Source organism: Erithacus rubecula (assembly GCF_903797595.1).
Source record: "Erithacus rubecula genome assembly, chromosome: 28".
NCBI lineage: Eukaryota > Metazoa > Chordata > Aves > Passeriformes > Muscicapidae > Erithacus > Erithacus rubecula.
This window is the reverse complement of record NC_136680.1, coordinates 3,245,898-3,268,899: the sequence shown is the minus strand read 5'-3', so window position 1 is coordinate 3,268,899 and position 23,002 is coordinate 3,245,898. Positions and strand designations below refer to the sequence as shown.

Sequence of the window (23,002 nt, the reverse complement as noted above, 5' to 3'; positions counted from 1 at the left end):
AGAGGAAAATAGTCAAAATCCTTCTGAAAACTGCTTTTTGCTGTTTTAGCCCTCAAGTAAAGTAAGGCTAAGGGCAAGATTCAATAGGACAAGAGGACATGGCCTTAAGTTGCACCATGGGAGGTTTACGTTGGACATCAGGGAAAAATTCTTCATGGAAAATGTTATAAATCATTGGAACAGGCTGTGCAGAGCCATGGTGAAGTCACAATCCCTGGAAAAGTAAAAAAAAACCTCATGGATATACTGCTGGGGGACACGGTTTAGTGGTGACCACGGGTTGAAAATTGGATTTTATGGTCTTAGAGGTCCTTTCCAGCCTTAATGATTCTGTGAAAAAGATTCTTAAGTGGATCCCTGAGCAACCACAACCCTTTGAGCAAATGAAACAGGAGATGATGGTTCATGAAGAAGTTCTTGGGCCATTCTGGACAGGGCAAAATGGAAAATGTGCTCCAACCTGGAGCAGAAATCTCTGGGGAAGAATCAAAGTAGGCTTTTATATTTAGGGATGCAGGGGATGAGAAGCCCCCTGCACTCCAGGGAGGAGCAGTGTGGGGCTGGCAGAGCACAAACCAGTCCTGTGCTGCTGTATTCCAACCAAGGTCCAGGCTGGACCTGCTTAGAGCATCACCAGCACAAGCCCTGGGCAGTTCTGATGTCCAAGCCCCCCATTACCAGAGCCTGTGGTCTGGTGGCAGCTCCATCATCTCCTGCCCTCCCTGGATCTTGCTTGTTTCAGCTGGAGTTCACCAGTGCATATTGATTTCTTTATTAATTTATTTTTAAGGGTTATGATCAGGTGGATCCATATAACTGTTCTCAGTTGTTCCTGGCTGATAAAGCTGCAGAAAAGCCAGGATTTTGTTTATCCTGTTAGGAAAACAGTTGTATCTGTGAAATGAATTATTGCTGCTATTTTCCTGGTGGAGACCAAGAGTTCCAAGCCACTGTTGTTTTTTTTTTCCCTGTGAATTCTTCTCTGCCTCCTTCCACTACCCAGAGACATTCCCCACTCACACAGGGAGTTGGTTCACACCACTCAGCTGATGAGCAAAGCTAAGGAATATGTAGCTGGGGAAGCTCCTGGCAGAAGGTCAGGCTGCAGCTGCAGAGGACAGAGCAGTGCTGATATTGCAGCTGTAAAACAGCCCAGCAGAGCAGGACAGGAGGGCCAAGGCAGCCTGGGGAGCCCTGTGCTGTCCCCTGGCCCAGGCAGCTCCAGTTCTTGCTGTGCTGGCTGTTTCCACCTCCTGAACTCTGAGCTTTCCCCTGCAGCTCCCCAGTGTCCCCACCTCTCCCCAGCTGTCTCACCTCCTCCTCTCTGCAGCCCCTCCAAGGTGGCTCCATTCTCACTCACGTGGTGAATTTATTTTGAAGAGCAGCCTGGAAGTTGGTGAGATCTGTTAAATTCAGATTCCTGACCCTGGTCCTCAGCCAGGACCTGCTGTGTTGATGAGGGGCATATAATTCCCTGTGAACCAAGGAGAGCTCCAGGGGCAAAGCCCAAAGGTTAACTCGAGTGACAGGAGTCACCAGGTCTATTTTTGGCCATTCCCTGAGCCATCAAATTACCTTGGGCTCGCTGTTTTTCATGTGCTGCCTGTGTCCTTGTCCATCAAACTGAGGTTGCATCACTCCCAAGGTAAATCCTGTGCTGTTTGCTGAACTCCTGCTGGCTCTGGGGCCAAAGGGGACCACGGTGGTGCTGAAGAGCAGAGATGAGCACAGGTGGTCCTCAGGCACAGGCAGGAGAGGGGCTGATAGCTGGGAGTTATTATTGATTGGTGATAACACAGCACAGCCCTTTCTAAACAAACCAGGAGTTGTTGAGCTTGAAATAGCAAATGCACCAGAATGGCTGGTCAAACAGCTCCTCTGCTGGCTCTGTGTTTGCCAGGATTAACTCCTGTGGAGCCACAGGGCTCTCAGTTCCTGAGCAGGGGGCCCCAGCAGCTCCAGGAAAATGAAGGAACCAGGAGCAGGACAGGTTGGGGGTGACCCAGTGGAAAGCTGCAGAGAAATACCTGGGAGGGAATTACAGCTGCAGGAGGGACAATGGGACCCTGGGGCATTGGGAAGAGTGTGGCAGCAGGGCAGGAGTGATCCTGCCCCTTGGTCCTGGTGAGGAACACCTGGAGCAGTGCCCAGTATCCAGTTCTGGCTCCACGGTTCAAGAAAGACAAGGAGCTGCTGCAGAGAATCCAGCAGAAGCCACAAAGATGCTGAGGAGTCTGGAGCATCTCTGTTAGTCAACAGAAGAGAGGGCTGAGGGAGGATCCACAGCCTCGAGGGGAGGACCAAGATCTCCACAGAATCCATTTGGCTCCTTGGTAAAGCTTTGGTGAGAACACACACAAAACCTTCAGCTCATGATCTTGGGTGAGTTACAGCAGTGACTGGGTTTTCTGTGCTGGGATGTTACAGATTTTTACCTCTGTGATAAAAGTCACTTTTTCCCAAGTGTAGACACACCTCTGGAGGTGTTTAAAAGATGTGGAGATGTGGCACTTGGGGATATGGTTTATTGGGGGGCTGCCAGTGTTAGATTATTAGTGATTTTAAGGGTCTTTTCCAACTTAAATAATTCCACTATGCCTTCATTTTCTGGACATTTCCAGGTATTTCACATGGTGAGGCAGGGGGAGATGCCAGCAGGGACAGAGCTGTCCCTCACAAGAGATAAATGCAGATTGGGGCTGTGGGATTCTGGATTTGTGCATGTAAATCACATCACTGAGGGCAGGAACTCTGGTGCACAGGTTTGGTAGTGAGACATGGGCTGGCTGCTGCTTCTTCCCCTCAGCCACAGCTTTCCTGTGCCCTACAGAACATCACCCAGTGAAATTTCCATTTGCAGGTTCTTTCCTCAAGGAAAGCATCATCTCTTCGTGCAGCTGTGGACACATAGAGTGGAAATTGGTTTCTTCTTCAGCTGAATGGTTCCCCTATGGAACAAGCCCTGTCTGCCCATCTGAATTACCCAACACAGTTACATAATTTTCACTTTTATCACCAGCCCTGGCACTGGATCTGGGTGCTATTCTGGGCTAGGACTCCTCTGATAACACTCCCTAATTTCCAGCTCCAGAGTTGCTGGTGGTGAGTGACTCAACCCAAGCTGTTGCACCACAGGACCTTGACTTGGAAGATAACGGGGCGTGGGGGGCAATAAAATATTTCAGCAATTTCCACTTGAAACTGGACACGAAGAGAAGATGGATGTGATGAGGAAACAGGCTGGAAACCATGTGGTCACAGGCAGAAGAGAAGCAGAAGAGTCTTTTTATACCTGAGTCATTTCCAGACTTAAATTTCTCATCGTGTCTTTACTGTCAAGGACTTGCAACATCTTTTCTGGTCATGTGGAAGGGTCTAGAGCAAATAGGTGTGGGAAATACTGGAAAACCCCAAAAAACCCCCACAGCCTAAAAGCATCCAAGCACAACAAAAACACACACACACTAAAATCCCCACCAAATTATGCTTTAGATTAATATCCAACTCTCAACTGTCATAAATCAGCAAAGCCAAGGATTCATCATCAGGACACAGCAGCTGATAACTGACCTTTATCTGCCTCTATCTCTGATTAAATGACTATTCTGCAATTCTCATAAATAAAACAAGGCAAAAACTGTTTACCCTGGCCTGTCATGGACATAAACTCCTTTCAAATTTTTTTAAAAACTGCACACTCATGGATTTTGGAACAACACAGAACGGGCAAAGGCTGTTTGTGCAATATGCAAAGTGTAGTGTGTGGAATACATATTTATAAAGCCTGAAAAGCAGCAGAGAATTAGGATTTCTTGGCTGTATAATTATTTAGTTTGATGTCAGATATCACCTCACTTCAGAGGCCATGCCTATATCCCCTGAACTTTCAACTTAAACCTAAACTGCAACACTGTCTATGCCCACAGGTAGTGCCAGTTTTGGGAAAGAATTTACTGGAAAGCCATTTGCTCTAAAATGAGATGGAAACAGAAGTTGCATGGAGAAGAGTTGTTTCCAGCAGCTCAGAAAAAAAAAATCCAATTGCACCTCTAGAACTCCAGTAAAAATGGAATTTTCTTTTCTCTGGCTGCTGGAGGGCAATGGATGCTTCCCCATGGCCAAGCCAAGGGACTTTGTGGCAGTGGTGTCACAATGTTTGCCAGGCAGAGCAGAAGCTGTGCTGTGACAGGAAAGGATGAATGTGTAACCAGAGACAGGAAATGAGCTCTGTCCCTCGGTGACACCAGCCAGGTGCCACTGCAGGGGACAGCACAAGCTGACAACCCCCTGCTGATGGCTGACTGAGCAGCAAGACCTCTGCACCTGCAATTCAGCCCAAAAATGTTAATAATCCACAGGGCCACTTAATCATTTTCTGTGGTTTTTAAACATAAACTCACCCAAGTAAAACAGCTTTAAGATACAGCCACAAGGATATTGAGCTCCCCTATGTCAACAAACCAAACCTGTTTGCTCCATATTCAGACTCCAAGCTCCCAGCAGTGCCCAGGGGGCCAAGAAGACCAGGCTTGTGCCAGTGGCCTGCAGGACCAGTGACTGTCCCCTGTGCTGGGGTCACACCTCAAATCCTCCTGTTTTGTGCCCTTCATGGTTAGAAGCACATTGAGGGTCCAGGGAAGGGGAGGGAGCTGGGGAAGGGTCTGGAGCAGCAGTGTGAGGAGGAGAAGCACAGAGGGCACTCTCCAGGTGTCCCAGGGGCTCCTCTTTGCTGCCATGCAGGTGCTGAAGGTGCCACCACCATGTGTGTTGTTGATTTTGTGTCCCCTTCCCACCCCAGGGCTTCACTTTGATCCTGTCCACCACTCCCTCAAGGCTCCTGTTTCAGCACATGTGGTTATCTGGGAAATGAGAGGAGCCTGATTCCAGCTCAGAAAACCTGTGCTTTGTGCAGAAATTCCATTTAAACCCTGCCCAGGGGCTGTTCACTCACTGAGGGTTTCATTGCACAGATGTTGTGCAGAAGCTCTGTTGACAAAAGCTGAGTAGATTCAGTCATATCAATATAACTGCACTTGATTACCCCCAAATTGTGGACACATCCTCCTCCTGTGGGCTCAGGAGGCTGCAGCTCACTGCTGGGAGTGGCACACAAAAACCCCACTGCCACTGGTTTTTTTCCATGACTTTATCCAGTGTTTTTTGTGGAATTTCCAGGCAGCTACGGCCAAACCAAACAGATAAAACTGCAGATAAATGCTTGGTCCTTGAAATCCTGTAAAAGGAAATATCCAGGGTGGGGGAAAAGAGAGTATTTGGGGGTTTAGCTGTGCTAAAAACTTGTTAGGGGGAAGATGTGAGGTTGGGAAGAGTGACCTTCCCAAATCCTGTGTTGTGCAGGGAAATCTTTGCCAGGGAAGGGAGACAGGAAAAAAGAGCAGGGGAAGGGCTGAACATCCACTCTTCCTTCTCCCACCTTCAGCACTCACCTGTTTGCTTCCAGGCTGGGCAAGGCTGAAGGAAAAAAATGCTTTTTCACTGGCCAGGACAGGACAGAGCATTCCATAACAGCCTGGAATTCATTGTCCTGCTGGGGAGAGGCGTGGGCAGAGCAGGACAGGGTAAAGTGCCACTGGGAAATTCCAGAGTGGCCTTGGCACAGCCACACTCAACAGATTTCTCCTCTCAAGTGAAGCCAAAAGCTCTGGAGAATGTTGTTGTCTGAGCAGCAGCAAGGTCAGGGGTTTGTGATGCAGAAAACACAGCCCTGGGGCTGTGGCTGGAGCAGGAGCTCACCCACAGCTGTGCCCAAGAGCTCCCTGAAGGAAAAGCTGCAGCTTGCACCAGACCCACTGGAATTTCCTTGGAAGTAGCTGGAATGGAGATTAAATGGAGATTTAATTCCTAAGTGCACCCCCCTACCTGCAAAACCAGGGCTTATTTATGTGCACCACAAATTAAAAGGATTGTGAATGAAATGATCCTGAAGTTTAATTTAATTAAACTGCTGATTTATTAAAGGGAAAATCCATGATCACAGGTGGGATGATGCTCATAACCTGCATGGGATGGTGCTGTTGCTCCTGTGGGACAGGGGACACACACAGGCACCAGTTCAGACTCCAAATGTTTTGCACTGAGCTCACTCAGAATTAAAACACAGTGTGGAGAGAATCCCAGAATCATTAGGGCTGGAAAACACCTCCAAGAAAGGGGGGAGCTGACACAGAAATCTCCCAGGTAGGAAAGTGCTCTCTGCACCCATTTAAAACAAGCAAGTTTTTTCTTTAAGCAAAAATTCCAAAGGCAATTTTATTGTTTCTTTCACTTTTAACCCTCTGGAATTTTTTTTTTTTTCACACAGGAAACAATTCAAAGGAATCGTTTCATTTCAGGTTTCATTTCCAGCACCCAAAACAAGAGTGTTTTTCATGGAATAACACAATATTTCAAAGGATCCTGCTACCTTTACAAGGAACTTGCTTTCATCAGAACACAATTTTTCTGTCAAAACCTCCCTTTAGTGAAATCAAGTCAATCAGTGAGATCTTTTTGGGTGGGATTTGGTTTGAGCTGAATTCCAGATTGCTTTGAGGAATGTGCCCTCCTGTGGGTAGCACAGACAGCTGCAGCGAGCTGCTCCTCTGGGAGAAAAGAGAAGGGAGAGAAAAATCAAACTTCTCATTCTTTACCATTCTTTACAACTTTTTGAAATTAATCTCCTTCCCCCAGCCCTTGTGTGAGAGATCTGGCTCATGAACAGGCTGGAAAAAACAAAGAAAAATTAATCCCAGTGATCATCTTGGCACAAGCAGATCATTAAGGCAGGTCCTTAATTAAAAATGACAATCTGGTGATTCCCTCTGACTCCAGGGTTTCCCAAAGGTGCTGTGCTCAGCATTACCAAAACTTTTAAGTATTATCAAGTGTTCAAAAAAATCTGTGGCTGTGGCACTTGGGGACAGGGTTGATGGTGGCCTGGGCAGTGCTGGGCTGGTGCTTGGGGTTGAATTTGGATTTCAGGGTGTTGTTGTCACCCGTGCTTTGGGTTTCAGGCAGTAATTGGCATTTTGGGAGGAACAGGAGCACGGCCAAATGTGGTTTATATTTATTTTCCAGAGGAATGGATGCTGTTCAGTGGGGAATTGTGCCTTGAAATAAAGTGATAACAGAGATGCAATAACACATTGGAGATAATAGAGGGGAGAGGACTGAGGAATTTCATTCAGCTCCTGGTAAATTTGAGTGTTAATTCAAAATCAGCCTGGTGTCATCCAGTGTGGCCAAACCCAATGCACGGTGCTCAAGCAGGAATAAGTGACCATAGGATTAAAAAAATTGCTGTTTATTGAGTGTTTTTAGGAAAGGTCTGGGATTTTCCAGTGGGAAAACCAGAGGATTGCTTGATTTGTAAAACAAGAGATTGAGGGAAGGAATGAGAACAAGCTTCAAACATATCAGGAGTTTTTAAGGCAAATCTATTAATCTGGTCTAAGATTCCAGCAGTAAAGGTGGATGTTTAGGTGTACTAGGTGATTTTATAAAAACTATTCCACCTCTGTTTCATTTTATTTCACCTAAAAGTTATTATTTTAAAATATCTATGTCTTAAGCATCTACAACCCATTAAAAATAAAAATTATTTTTCTCAGGAGCTTCTCAAAAGCTTACTCAGTGCATCCATGGTGGTCAGACACACAACTCCATGAATTTTTCCAGTGTAATTTTCATGGTAATCTCCCAAAATCAGGAACAGCAAGCCCAAATTTGCAGATGGACCACATGCTAACCAGTGTCTCCAATTTATATTGCTGCTCTCAGTCACTTCCTTTTCCAGTAACTCCTTTCCCAAAGTGTTAGGTAAGAAAAGTAATAATCCTGTGGTGTTTGGAGCAGGCTGTGTTATTGGAGTCTCCATGGGTACAAATTCCACACACTTCCTTGGCTGAGGCTGGGACATATTTTCAAAAAACGTTGCAGAAAAAAAAAAAAAATACATCATAAAAGGTTGGGTTTTTTTATTGCATGTCAGGAAGGTGATCCTGGAAATTGTGGAATTCCTCATGGGGATTTTTCAGAGCAAGTGGTGGTGATTCTGCTGAATTTACCTGTAGGGGAAAACCCCATAAAACCCCACAAAGAAAGATATTTCGTAAAGCTTTATAAAAAAATGCTGCTTTCCTTGGCAGCACCTGCATTCAAAAAATGTGAGAGCAACCCAGGGCTTGTGCTGGGTTTCATTGATAAAATAAAACAGGACAGGATGTGGGGAGTGGATCCCCATCCCACCTGGCCTTGGGCACTCCCAGGGATCCAGCTGTGCCAGGGCTGCCCACCCTTGGGACCAATTCCATCCCACATTCCACCTAAATCCCACTTTTTCAGTAGGAATCCATTCCCTCTGTGTCCTGTCCCTCCATCCTTTGTCCCCAGTCCCTCTCCAGCTCTCCTGGAGACCCTTTAGGCCCTGCCAGGGGCTCTGAGCCCTCCCTGGAGCCTTCTCTTCTTTTCCTCTTCCTCTCATTCTCTTTCTCTTCTCCTTTCTTTTCTTTCTCTTCTCTTCTCTTCTCTTTCTCTTTATCCTTCTCTTTCTCCTTCTCTTCTTCTTCTCGTTCTCTTCTCGTTCTCTTCTCTTCTCTTCTCTTCTCTTCTCTTCTCTTCTCTTCTCTTCTCTTCTCTTCTCTTCTCTTCTCTTCTCTTCTCTTCTCTTCTCTTCCAGAGCAGAGGGGCTCCAGCCCTGGGAGCACCCCCGAACCTCTCTCAGGTTCCCAGCACCGGGCTCGGTCTGTTTGTCCATAGATTATTATTTTATTATTTTTTATTTTATAATTTTTTTATTTTATGTCACGGGCGCTGCTGCTGTTTCTCCCCTCATCCCCACCGCACCCCCCGGATCCGCACCCAGAGCAGGGAAGCAGCGGGTGCCGGGCCCGCAGCCTTTCACCGATATCCCCCAAATTCACCCCAAACCCCACTTGCTGTCGGTGACGTCACGCCCCGTCGCCATGACGACGGCTTGATGTCATGCGGCGTGGGTTAAATAAAAAACCAAACAAACCCAGCGGCAACGGGAGAAAACGCCAGCCCGCCACTTTGTAATGTTTAACAGCCGGAAAATCAACTTTTTTTGGGGAGGGCGATGATTTATTGAGGTGAAATCACCGAGGCGCGCGCCCGGCCCCGCCCCTTCCCCTCCTTCCCCGCGCGCCTGCGCGCGTCACGCGCCCGCCCCTCCCCGCGCCGAGGCGCCAAACCGCGCGCCAAGCGCTGGCCCCGCCCCCTCCGCCTCGCCATTGGTCCTCCCACCACTCGTCCCGCCCCCTCAGATGATGGACAGGCGCTGCACCAATGGGAATAGGAAGCTCTCTGGTCACGCCCCTTTAGGGCGGGGCCGAGCGGTGACGCGCGGGGCCGGGGTAGCAACAGTTGCCTCGAGACCCGGCGCCCGGCGCCATAGTGACCGTAGCCCTGGAGACTGTTACTTGCCAACGGCGGCAACGCGCGGCCCCGGCGGCCGGAGCCCAGCGCAGCCCGCGGCACCCGGCGGGGACGGCAGGTGAGCGGGGCCGCCTCGCGGCGGGCTGGCTGTGGGACCGCGGCCGGGGGGGGTGCAGGGGATGTGCGCGGTCTCCGCGGGGCCGGCGCGGCTCGGGCCGGCGGCGCGCACCCCGCTTGTCCCGGCGCGGGATGCGCGGCCCCGCTGCGCGCCGGGGCGGGGGGCGCCGCTCGCGCCGCCCCCGGAAAGTTGGGAGCGGGAGAGCGGCGGAGGCGGCACCGCCGAACCGCCCCGGGCTCCCCCTCCCCGGGCCGGCGGCGCTGCCCCGGGGCACCGCCCGCAGCGCGGCCCCGCCCGGGCACGGGAACCGGCACCGCCCGGCCGCCGGCGGGTTCCCGGAACTGCGCGGGGAGCGAGCCCCGAAGTGTCCGCTCGGGGTCGGGAGGGGGCACGGGGCTCCCGCTCCGCTGGGCTGGGGGTCGGCGCCGCTCCGTAGTGCGCCCGTGCCCCTCTCCGTGCTCTTCCTGTCCCCTGCTGTCCCTGCCCCTGTCTCTCTCTTCCTGCCGTCCCCCTGCCTGTGCTGTCCCTGTCCCTTTCCTCCTGCTGTTCCTCTCTCTTCCTGCTGTTCCCGTCCCTCTCCCTCTCTTCCTGCTGTCCCTCTCCCCGTACTATCCCCGTCCCTCTTTTCCTGCTGTCCCCCCTCCCCATTCTGTCCCCGTCCCTCTTTTCCTGCTGTCCCCCCTCCCCATTCTGTCCCCGTCCCTCTTTTCCTGCTGTCCCCCTCCCCATTCTGTCCCCGTCCCCCTCCCCGTGCTGTCCCCGATCCCCCGAGCGCTCCTCCTCCTCTTTGGGGGTGGAGGGAGGTGATTTCAACTCCTGCTCATCCCTGGAGTTTGCCAGTGCTGGGAGATCCCGGCGATCGCTGTCGTGTCGGTCTTAGAAACGAGGGGAAATCGCAGCGAGACCTATTTGCAAGCATTTGCCGTCTGTTCTTGACGTGGTTTCTCCAGTTTGTTTTGAATAAAGTGTGTTGTGAAACAAGATTCATCTCCTGTTAGAGTGGGATTTTGTGGACGTGCCTGTTTCAAGCGTGAGTTCCCGCTGCCTGATTAAATCTTTCCATTTTTTTTATTTAGATAGAGCTCTGAAGCCTTTATTTTGACTTTGCTATTGAAAGAGGTGAGACTTACTAATTAAAGAGCGGAATAAATAATAATTTTATTAAATATTGTTAAATCTACTTTACCTTTTTGCATTTGAAATGTCCTTAAACTGAGGCTTTAACTGATAGGTTAAACTGAGAGCTCAGCTTCGGAATCATTTAGTCAAGGGTTTTTTCATCTGCTTCTGCCCAAACTTTTTAACTCTGTTACAAATCATTTGAGAATAGAGAGTAACGTCTGGCATAGAAAAAAGGAAAAAAACAGTCTCTAAATACCAACCTAAACTCCTGGGCTTCCCTCTCCGCCTCTGCTGTTTCACTTTTCGGTCTGAGTTTGCCTCAGTTCAGGATCAGTTTAGTTTCAGGTTTTGTTTTAAAGTGGCAGGTTTAGTAGAAAGGGAGGCATTTTGGGAGGCTCTTTCATGGTTACTTCATTCAAGACGGGTTCAATCAACCTCTGACTGTGTCTGCTGAGAGAGTTTGGGATGAACATTTTGATTTCTGGGTGGCTGGAATCAAGTGAGGCAAAAACCCCAAGGCAGGACCTTGTAGGACCAGCCTGTGGGGTGCTGGATATGTGAAAATCTTAGTTCACGTTTTAAAAAAACCAACACATCCAGATGAGTCTTTACCTCTCAGTGCTGCTGTCCCAAGGGAGGGGACATGTATTGGAATTCTGTGAGATGTGTTGCATTTGCCTTGGGGTTACACAGCTGTGGGAGGCTCTGGGGGCTTGTTGTTTGGAGTTGGTGTTGTCAGAGCTGTTCCCATAACCACAAGGTTTGGAATTGCTCATCTTTTTAATCAGAATCTGGGTTCTCAGGTAACAACAGGATCTTGGCCTGAAGGCTGAAAGCGCAGACAGAAGGGGTTGACAGCTGGAATTTCTTTGTCCCTGCTTGCTTCCTGCAGAACAGGAATGATCCCAGTTGGAGATAGGGAGAGGAACATCCCCTGCCACGGAGGAAAGGCAGAGCCAGGTCCCTCCCAGCCACTGTGACTCCCACAGACAGTCCCTGCTTTGCATCTCCCTGCTGAGCTATTTGCATCTCATGAATTCCTCTCCCAGGAGCGTGTCCCTGTCCTGGGGCCCCTGTGCCAGCTCCTGTGGGGTCTGAGCCACTGGAAATGTGCAGCACCTGGAGAGGGGTGAGACCTGCAGGCAGCACACTGGGGCCACAACAGCAGCAGGTTCTTCTTCTTTAGCATCAGGTCTGCCCTCTCAAAGAGTGATTTGTTGCTTTGCCATATAAATTTGTAGATTTGGCCTGTAAATGGAGGATCCTCCTTCCACACTGAGCCCCTGCAGCTGGGCTGGGAGGGAGGGATGGGGTCACCATCCCAAGACTGAGTGTGGTCTAGAGAGAGTCGCTGTTAAATCTTGTGTTAAGTATATGAAGGTACATCAGAAATACACTCTTTGTGTCCTTTTGTGTGTGTAAACACGATCAGACCCATCCCTGGAAGTGTCCAAGGCCAGGTTGGAGCACCCTGGGCTAGTGGAAGGTGTCCCTGCCCTTGGGACAGGGTGCACCAGGGAAGGATTTCAGCTCCCTTCCAACCCAACCTATTCTGGGATTCTGTAATCACAGAGCAGCCAGTGCCTCTGATGACGTCGTTTGCCCTGGCTTTTGGGGGAAATCCTCCAGCTGAGAGCATTCCCTGCCACTAATTGTCACTTCTGCCACTAAATAACTTCGAGGCTGCCACAAACGCGGCGGAATAGACGGCGCCAGTCATTGTCTTTAAATAGTCCCTTGCTTGTAACACCTCTGAGCACCGACAGCTGCCACGTTTAATCACGACATGTTTTCCCTGCGGCTCCAGGCCCGTAAACAGAGCTGCTTTCCCGTATTCCAGCCCATTTCCCCCGCTCTGCTCCAGCTAAAAGCGGAGTCCGGGCGCGCCGCTGATTCAACAGGCGGCTCCCGCCCGCTCGGCTCCTCCGCCCGGGTTTGTGCCGAGCCTGCCGGGTCAGATTTAACCCGAGCCGAGCCTGCCGGGTCAGATTTAACCCGAGCCGAGCCTCCCTTGGAACAAACGGAGCAGCAGTGCCGGGCTGGATCCCGGCCAGCCGAGCCCAGCGTGCCGGGGCTCGCCCGGAGCCGGGACCCATCGCGATCCGGGATTGCCTCGCCGATATTTGACACGCTGGGAAGGGTTCTCTCTCTCTAATCTGCGCTTTGTTTTGTTTTATTTGGACTGGCAAGTCTTTATTCCTTTGTTCAAACACTCACAAATCCAGCTTATTGTCTGGGAACGTGCCGGCTTTCCCACGTCGGGATGTGTCTGTCCAAGCAGCTTGTGGAGTAATTCTCCATAAATGCATAAATAGATGACAAAACCTTCCTTCAGCACATGGACCCCTTAACCCACTGAGCGAAGAGGAATCCAAGCAGCTTATGGACTAATTATCCATTATTAAATTCATAAATAGATGAGAAAACCTTCAGCACAAACTTTTAACTCTCAGAGCAAAGAAGAATCCATTTGTACAGGGCACTTCCTAGAGTCCCTTTTCTTAGCACACAGAGGAAATAATTTCAGGGTCATATTAACACACAAATTAATTTCATTTGGGGGTCTGAAAAACAAAGTTCACAATTTAGAATTTTAAAAGTTTAATAAGGGATAAAACAAGGGACAAAAAAATATGAATGTGAAAGCAGAAAAAGAAACACTTTTAGCTTTTGGTGATGTTTTATAAGAAATGGCAATGTTTGCATTTCAGAAATTATTTCAGGACGCGTTAATGCACAAATTGTTTCCAAGTAGGGGGAGAAGAAGAAAAAAAACAAACTTTCAGTTTTGGGTGATGTTTTATGAAAGATGGTGATTTCTAGAAAAGTTTAAATGTTGTTAATTCAGCTGAGTTGTTAAAACAATATGTAATTATGTCTAGACATGTGGTTTCATGTCAATGAATGAGAAAATCTTCCCACAGTATTCCTGCTCACTTATGTCACTGCAGGGTTAGGCAGTGTCTGCCCAGCAATAAAGTTATAAGGTGTATTTTAAATTTCAGCAGAAGCAATAAGTTTCCCAAATAGATGTTTTGGTTCCTTGATCTGGTCAGAAAATCACAGAAGAACCTTTCCCTGAGATCCGTCCCAACCCCCTGACACAACTTCATGTCATTCCCTTGCTTATTTCCTAATGTTCCACAGGAGTGAAGAGCTGCAGAAATGCCAAATGAAAGCATTTGAAAAGTCATTTAAAGGCAATTAATAAGTTTGCTTTTTTCCTGAGTTACATTTCTATTAGGAATTTGTTTTTCTGAGATTAATAAATGCCAGAGGAGTCTCAGCATTGTACAAATGTGTCGTGGGAGGAAGCTTTGCAAGAGGTTAATGACTGAACATTGCAGTCAAAGGAACAGGTCACAAAATGCTGCACCAATAATGACTTTCATATAAAGAATATGCAAACAAAAATCAGATGCTTTGTTTTCTTGTTCCAAATCTGAAAGAAATCCTCAGTGTCTCCAGCAAGAAGCTGATAGAAATAAGAACTATATTGACTGTGGAGATATTCCTCCCTGATGCTGCATTTAGCTCATTTACATATTCCCACCATCCAGGTTCCACAAATCTTTTTTTTGCTGTGTGAGGGGGTTTTTCTTTGGCTTCATGTGCAGAATGTGTGGATGTGTGTGAGGACAAACAGCAGCAGGTAGCTGGGGAGGAGCAGCTCCACACACATCCCTGTATCTCCTGGCAGGGTGCACTCCATGCTCTGGCTCCTTCAGGGCATCTCTGATCCTTACAAAGTCTCATCCTGGCAAAGAAAATGTGGAATGTGAGCAGGAGCAAAGCACAGGTTCAGGGGATGGCAGCTTGCAACAGCAACTCTGGGTCAGAGTGGCAGGATAAGAGGGTTGAAACTGAAAGAGAGGAAATTCAGGTTTGACTGAAGAAATTCTTCACTGTCAGGAGGGTGAATCACAGGTTTTCCAGTGCCTGCCTCATCCCTGGCTGTGTCCAAGGCCAGGTTGGATGGGGTTTGGAGCAGCCTGGGATAGTGGAAGTTGTCCCTGCCCATGGCAGGGGATGGGATGGGAGAAACTTTAATTTCCCTTCCAGCCCAAACCATTCTGTGATTCTGTGTTTGAACATAAAATTGTATTTTCCCCATTCCCTCTAGAGAAGAGGACCCTGGCTGGATTTACTTCTCTCCCAAGCAGCTTTGGAGTGCACATTTTCCCATCAGGAACCAAATCCATGCACTAAAACTCACAAACATCCCATTTGCAGCTGTGCTGGGATGAGGGAACCCTTGTGGACTCCACACATCTGGAGCAAATTTGGGTGTGAAGAGAGATGGTTCTGTCCCCATGGCTGAGTTTTGGAAGGGCAGGAGGGTGAAGTCAATGCTCAGTCTGTGCAGAGAGGCTCCAGTAATTCAGGAATTAGTCTGGGATTACATGGCTGGTGGTTCTTGGAGGTTAACACGAGGCAAAGGGTCCTGCTGAATGGAGCTGTAACTAGGGATGCCTCTTCTGGAGGTGTCACTAGTTAAGATTGACAAGAAACATCAGGGGAAGAGGAGAGAAGGGAAGAGGTGGGGGTGGAATGATTACAGGCAAACAACCTCAGCAGAATTAGCAATTTCCTTAACCACCACCTGGTTAGTCATTGTCAGACTGTTCCTTAGTATCAGCTTAAGATCCCATTGCCACCATGACAACCCTGGAACTGTTCTGGAGAATTTCTGGCTTAACACACAGCTGATTAAACATTCACCCTGCCCAGGGAATTATATCAGTTATTCTCATTCTTCTGACCTCTGGTGTCTGGGAGTCCTGGAGGCTTTAGATAAAGCAGCTTCACAGTGACAGGTAAAACCCTGCACTGCCCTTGTCCCAGTGCAGCTGAGCAGGACAGAGTGGGACATTTGACAAGGACATTTTTCCCCCTAAGACAGTGATTGGAGAAACCAGGGCACTGAGCACTGCAATGTTATTATTATCTTATAGAGACATCCAGCAGTGCTCCACAGCAATACAGTGATGGCCTCAGTGCAATGCTGGTGGAAGTCACTGTGCTCCCCTGATTTGTGAGGGTTATTTATGATGGATAAGTGTTTTCTGGAACAGATCTGAGCACCTGGTGATGCTTTTGCACACAGGATTTCCCGTGTTTTAGGTGCTGTTGGAGTGGAGCATCCACTCATGTGAAAGGGAATGGCTTTAAAAAGAGAGGAGGTTTAGATGAACATCAGGAAGAAATTGTTCCTTGGGTGAGGGATGAGGCTGTGGCACAGGTTGCCCACAGAAGCTGTGTGGAAGTGTTCCAGGCCAGGCTGGATGGGGCTTGGAGCAACCTGTTCTAGTGGGAGGTGGGAGAAAACAAAACAGGATGAACTTTAAGGTCATTTTTCCAACCCAAACCATTCTGGGATTCTTCTTCTGTTCCCTTCTTGGCTTTCTCCAAGATCTGATGCTGAGCTGAGCTGATGCTTGATGATGTGTGGGTTGGCTTAGTGCTGGTGGTCCCTAGGATGGGTTCAGTTTCTGGCTGGTAATGGACAGTTTCACAGTTAAATATCTATTAATTATCCTTTACTTGGTGTATGAACAGAGCTGCTTAACAAGGCACAGGAACTCCAAATGCAAGTGGCATTTCCATCTCCATCACCTCATGACCAGGGTGGCACAGGGTGTCACCTGTGTCCCCAGAGCCCAGGACAGAACTGTGTCACCAGGGGGGTGAGCAGGGCTTTGCTGGGGAGAGTGGGGAGAGTCGTGTGTCCTTCCTGAGCCTGGTCCAAACTGCTGCCAAACCTTTGCAGCCTGCTGAGCCCTGCAGGGATGCAAACATGGGCAAGGGCTGAGGAGCAGCTGAGGGCACTGGGCTGGTTCAGCTGGAGCAGAGGAGACTGAGGGGAGACTCCTCAGGGCTGAGCTCTGCTCTGGGACAGGAACAGGAGCCCAGCAAGGGCTGGAGCTGTGTCAGGGCTTGGCATGGAGCTCAGGGAAAGGTTCTTCCCCCCGAGGGTGCTGGCACTGCCCAGGCTCCCCAGGGAATGGTCCCAAGGCTGCCAGAGCTGCAGGAGCCTTTGGACACTCTCAGGGATGCTCAGGGTGGGATTTTGGGGGGTCTGGGCAGGGCAGGGGCTGCACTGATGATCCCTGAGGGATCCAGCTCAGGATATTCTGGGATCCTGTGATCCCAGGCTGGAGCAGGAGGAACCTGGAGATGTGTCCCCTTCTCAAGGGAAACCAGGCATGGAATCAAGGATGGTTCTGCACAGAGCTGGATATCCCAGCCAGCTCTGGGGCCTTTCTGACAAACAGTCTCATATTTTCTGTTGCCCAGGCTCTTGTTTGGGCAGCAAAGGGAGGTTGTGCAGAGCCTGTGATAAGGTGAGAGGAAGCAGGCTGGCAGATAAGCTCAGGCTCTCTGGGTGCTGGGGGTGCTGTTGGCAGCACTGTCACCTCACTGCTCTGTGCAAGGATGTTTTTCCTCTCCTTCCCTGAGCTGTCTGGGATGGTCCAGTCTAAAAAACAACTCCAAATCCACCTCTGGACTGTGAAATATAGGGGGAGATGGGAATAAGTGCACATGGAGTGGTTCTGTCTGATTTATCTTCAATTTCTTGTGCTGTTCAAACCCCCACCTTTCACCCCAAAGGAGATGAAATGCAGATCTTTTCAAATATTCATGACCTTAAATGACCAATCATGGGAGGAAATTTTTCTTTAATAGGTACAAATAATAAGAGAAATAATGGCTCCTGGTCACCAGGCTGGTCTTCAGAGCTTCCTTTTTCCTAGCAAATATTTATTCTCCTTAATGTGACAGATGTGCACCATTGTTAGAAGATTTCCACCTGCCAGGAAGGTGAAATATTCTCCACAGAATATTTCCTCAAGCCCCTGGAAGAACCTGGGGCTTGCCTGCAGGCTGCTCAGCTCTCACAGCTGCTTGCACTCAGAATTTAGATTTTTCTATATGAATCACCTCCCCTCAAACCAGAAATGCAAAGTTCACCCTCACATTTTAAGCACTTCCTCTGTCACATTGACCTGCAGCACTCTGACTTGAGCTGGGCTTACAAAAGCAAAGTTGTTGCTGCTCCAAAAAATCCAAACCACCAACAAAACAAAAAGCCCTCACAAAATCCCAACTTGGTTTTAGGTAAAAAGCGGAGTAATTTTTTTTTTTTTTTTTTTTTTTTTTTTTTTGTAACAATCAGAAAACTCTGTGTTCCCAGAGGTTTCTACCTGGATACTGAAATTTGGAGTCAGTTCATTATTGAATCTTATAAAGTGACTATAAACTGATAAAGTGTAAAACTTATAAAGTGAGGTAGAGGCACTAAAGTAGAAATAGCTTCTTTAAGTCTCATTATCCAATATTATTAGATAAATATTAGTTACAATCATTAATAATTTTAAATAAAATCACTAATATTAGTTAAAAGCCATGCAATTCTGAGCTGTTGAAGTGCCAGGAACCCCAAAAGGATCCCAGTATTGTCACCCTGGATGGGGTGGGGTTTCCTGTGTGCTCTCAGAGGTTTTGTGGGAGAGGCAGAGCAAAGATCACCTCACACCAAGGACAGGGGTTAATTATTGAATTATTCTGTGCTGGTTTCATCTGTCACAGGAGCTCTCCTGTGCAATCCCATCCAGGACATTCCAGCACTGCTGGGCTGGGCCACAGCTGAGTGAGGAACCTCAGGGCTGTTTGGGTTCATTAAATCCCTGTTAATTAGGGATGAAACCCATGGAGAGGGATCTAATTCTGTTCAGAATTTAGCCCCTGGACACAAACAGTGCCAAATTTCCCCATGAAACAAAACTCAGCCTCCCAGTTTGCTGATAGCAGTTTGGGGGTGTTTGGAACTCCAAAGGGTTCTCAGTGGTGGCAGCTTGGGTCTGGGAGAAATGCTCTGAAATCTGCTCAGAAATCTTCTCTGAAATTTGCTCTGGAGCTGGGGATGCTCACCTGGAGAAGGGGAGGATGCAGGGAGAGCTCAGAGCCCTTCCAGGTGCTCCAGGAGAGGGACTGGAGACAAGGGATGGAGGGACAGGACACAGGGAATGGCTGCCACTGGAAAAAGGGAGATTTTGTGGGATATTGGGAAGGAATTGTTCCCTGTGAGGATGGGGAGGATTTCCCAGAGCCCCTGGATCCCTGGCAGTGCCCCAGGCCAGGCTGGACATTGGGGCTGGAGCAGCAGGGATGGTGCAAGGTGTCCCTGCCATGGGATCTCCTTCCCACCCAAAGCATTCCTTGATTCTGTGATTACAGCTCAGACAGGCAGTGGATTGCAGAGTGAGTCTCTCTGTGGACTGCTTTGTCCTTTTCTGCCCTTTTTTCATGAATTAAATCTGTCACACAAACATGATCCACCTTGTTATGCTCAGCATTTTGCCTGCTGCCCTGTGGGGAAATGTGCTTTGTCTTTAGCCCCACAGGTTCCTTGCAGGCTCTTTGTGAAAATCCAAATCACCACTTCCTTGCTGGGCACTGAAAGGAGATATTTTCATATCAAAACATCTGAGGGTGTGACTGTCACAAGAAAATCTCTGGGTTTTCAGGCCCTGGGGCTGCAGCTGTATCAGTGTCTGGGATTTTGGGGTTATTTTCTAGATATTTATACACACTGATGTATAAAAATACACCTGTATACATACATATGATGATAGAGTGTATTTCCAAGAGTAAATTGTGATCAAGTGCAGTTCCAAAGGTGTTTATTCCACATTTCTGATTCATCTCTTTTCCTCTCAACTCCTTCATCTCTGGGATTTCTGTGCTACCTTAGACTCCCCTGTGTCAGGGGTCCCCCACACTCAGGCTGGGCTCTGAGGCATAAATTAATCTCTGATCTAGCCAGTTTCATATTTTTCTGATCAACAATCCACATCCATTGGCACTTCAGAGTATGTTTAGGAAAGCCTTCTTTATTTGTTCTGTGCTCTGATTTCCATTTTCCAGTAGGGAATAACTCAATCCCAGCTTTTTCTATTTTTTTTTTTCCCTTAGAAGCCAGAAAATTAAGATGGGTTAACTCAAAAGGATTAATATTTGTAAAGTGCTTTGAAAGCCTCAGGTGATTGTTGCTTTACTCACTGATCAAAACAAGACACACATTTTTAGGGGATGGTGTCATTATTGTTCTGCTTCCAGTTTTTTTGGGCAATGGTGTCACTATTTTTCTGCTTTGTGCCCTGCTGGAGTATTTTGTGCACTTAGAGAATCCCAGAATGGTTTGGTTGGAAGGCACCTCCTGGCTTCTTTCTGCTCCCTGAAAATGATCCCCCAGAAAAGTCCCTACCCAGAGGACTTTCCTATTTTCTTGTTTTAAAATTTCCTCCCCCAGTTTGCTGGGGGTGGGGATCCTGCAAGGCTTGAGCTGGTGGAGATGCAGAGTGATGCTCAGAGCTGTGTTTTGGTGCTGAAAAAATTGAGAGAGGGAAAACAGCCAACAAACCCCTGGAGAAATGGTTTAATTAGAGAAATTTGGGGGGAAGAGTGGTTGGGGCATTTCTTGCTGAAGTGACTCCAGTGTCACTCTTCAGGCTGTTTTAGAATCCAGATGAGCACAGCACACTCCTAGAATGCTCTAAAAAAGGGAATTTTGGAACAAAAATGAACTGCAGATGAGTAAACCTCCATTGTTCCATATTGCTCTGTTTGCAGGACCCAATGAAACTCAGATTTCCCTTTTTGCACATTTAAAAAGTCAATTTATATCATGGGTTAAATTTCTCCAGCTGTGTTCTAACCTTGTGTCCTTAAAACCCCAAGCTTTTTCCTTCAACTGCCACCAAATAATTAATACATCACACACTGCAATTCTAATTCACTTTCCCCTAAGAATTGCTTAATACCTTGGTGATGAGTCTCTCCTTAGTCAATCATTAAGGAATTTCTGTTCTAGCTTTTTATTTTGGCAGCTACAAGCTTGAATTTATATTGTGATGTTTGGGCAATGAAATGTTCCACACAGTGAATGCATTCTCTTGATTTCTGAGTGTTTTCTGAATATATGAGGATTGAATTATGTGATTAGCCAGAACATCATGCAATATTCTGCTGGGGAAAAGTAAATTGTCTGTGGATGAGTTTCCACTTTACACTTCAGGTTTATAACCATTGTAGCACAGCAGTAAAATGGAAGTTGGTGACAACTGACATCCTGTGGCCACTCTGCAGTGATTTTTATACCTTCTTCTTTCTCAGGTTTATAAAAATTTTACTAATTTTTCCTGCATCAGAAAGCTAATCTAAGAGTTGAGCTACTACCTGTTCCCTGGAAGAATGATTTCCCCCAAAACAGGAACATGTGCACACTGGTTAGAGGATATAAGCAGTAATAAAGTCTAATAATGTAATAACACAGGATTTGAATTTTAAAAGCCTGCCCCCCAGTGCAGCCTCAGCTGGGTACAGGGAGCTGTGTGAGTCCTTGGAGGATGCTGAGTGCTGCAGGGAGGGGAATCACCCCTAGGGATGCCATTCTCTGAGTTTGGGACAACTGGGGTTGTTTTCCCACTGCAGAAGCACAAACAGCTTTGGCCTTGCACACACAGGGACTGGAGAGCCAGGCTAAAAACACCATTTAATTAATCTCTCCTCTCCTCTCCTCTCCTCTCCTCTCCTCTCCTCTCCTCTCCTCTCCTCTCCTCTCCTCTCCTCTCCTCTCCTCTCCTCTCCTCTCCTCTCCTCTCCTCTCCTCTCCTCTCCTCTCCTCCTCTCCTCTCCTCTCCTCTCCTCTCCTCTCCTCTCCTCTCCTCTCCTCTCCTCTCCTCTCCTCTCCTCTCCTCTCCTCTCCTCTCCTCTCCTCTCCTCTCCTCTCCTCTCCTCTCCTCTCCTCCTCCTCTCCTCTCCTCTCCTCTCCTCTCCTCTCCTCTCCTCTCCTCCCCTCCCCCCTCCCCTCCCCTCCCCTCCCCTCCCCTCCCCTCCCCTCCTCTCCCCTCCCCTCCCCTCCCCTCCCCTTTCCCCCCCCCCTGTCCCCCTCTCCTCTTTTCCACTTTCCCCTTTTCTCCTTTCCCCTTTTCCCCCACAGCTGTCCCTGCCTCTTTCCCAGTCACCACCACCTCTTGTAACTCCTATTTTATATCCCATTGTTGCTCCCTTGAGTCCATTTCCTGAACTGTGTCATTCCAGGCTCCCTCTGTACCTTTGTGTCACTCCTGGAGGGGGAATCACCCAACACTGGCACAAATTGTGAGAGACAAAACCCCTCAGCTGTGAGTGCAGAACAATGGGAAATATTCCTTCTGGAGTGCTTTCTGCCACAGCACCTGAGTGCAGATGCAGGGAAGATTAATGGTGCTTTTTTTTTATTCCCTTCCATCTGCAGAAAGTAAAACTTCTCCAGTAAAAAAAAAAATTCAATGTTCTATTGATTGTAAAAATTGGCTGTTAATGTCTTGATTGCTGGACTCCTCTGCCCTATACCACTAACTCCTTTCAATTTAGCACCACATGGTGAATAAGAGCAAAAAATTTCCAATTTGGAAGGTTGAACTGGAAATTCAGGATTAACAAAATCTACTTGGCTTTTTTTTTTTTTTTTTTGCCTTTGAAACAGGCAGATGGGATCGTTTAACATATCATTTGCTAAAGCTTATTTTGATTGAAGTCTGATGTCAAGTAGCACCCCAAGCAAATATTTCAGAATAAAACACCATATTTCTGACTTACAACTCTGTTGCTGTTGGTTTAAACTAACTGTGGTGTTAAAATCCCTGTGGCTGGCACAGGTTCTGGTAGCAGAGCAGTAATTGTTTGTGTACTGTATTTTAAACCACTCGTGTTTTCCGCCGTTACGTTAATGGAAAACATATTTTGACATCTTCCCCTTTAACTCCCTGCCTAAACTAACTGGGTTTGGAATTCCACTTGGCTGCACAGAAGAGATTCTTCCCTCTATTCCCCACCCAAATCTCTCCTTGGTAAATAAAGGAGCCAATGAAAGGTGAGGTTTTTTTTAAGAGGATAAATCATTCCGCTGTTAAAATTGGCAGCACCGTGGTCTTTCCTGGCTACCTGCTGCTCTGAGGCTCTCCAGAGCTGCTGGAAGCTGTTTCTGAAATGTTGGAACATGTTTGGATCATAAATACCCAGAGCTCATCAGAAATCTGTGAGTCAGAGAGGAGGGAAGGGTTGAGGGTGGATGTTGTAGAAACCCCAATCCCAAAATCTCAATGACAGAATAAAGTAGATTCATGCTCTGCCACCTGTCCTGTCCCCACTACAGGAGATTTTCCCTGTCCCCTACAGAACTCTTTTCCTTTTTTGTGTGTTTGGGAAGAGGGATTTACCCTATGGAATGTCAGATTAGTGCTAGGTTGTATCCATTAAAATACAGGTTCATGCAATTCAGTCACAAAGGAAAGTTAACAGAGCAATAATGGGGTGATAATC

At 47.8% G+C, this 23,002-nt stretch overlaps 2 protein-coding genes across 7 annotated transcripts in view; one reads left to right on the top strand and one right to left on the bottom strand.

Annotated features, from left to right (window-relative positions):
• Positions 1-23,002, bottom strand: part of PIK3R2 (phosphoinositide-3-kinase regulatory subunit 2) — a 154,396-nt gene that overhangs the window by 48,699 nt on the left and 82,695 nt on the right. The gene's annotated exons all lie outside the window — the stretch shown is intronic.
• LOC306813328 (DNA-binding protein RFX2-like) overlaps positions 9,353-23,002 on the top strand; it is a 65,284-nt gene continuing 51,634 nt past the window's right edge. For 5 of the 6 annotated variants that reach the window (XM_079328667.1, XM_079328663.1, XM_079328659.1 and 2 more), the window contains exon 1: positions 9,354-9,514. The gene's annotated coding sequence lies outside the window, so the exon portion shown is untranslated. Of the gene's footprint in view, positions 9,515-23,002 lie in introns of all 6 variants that reach the window. The other variant, XM_079328660.1, reaches the window with a different exon arrangement.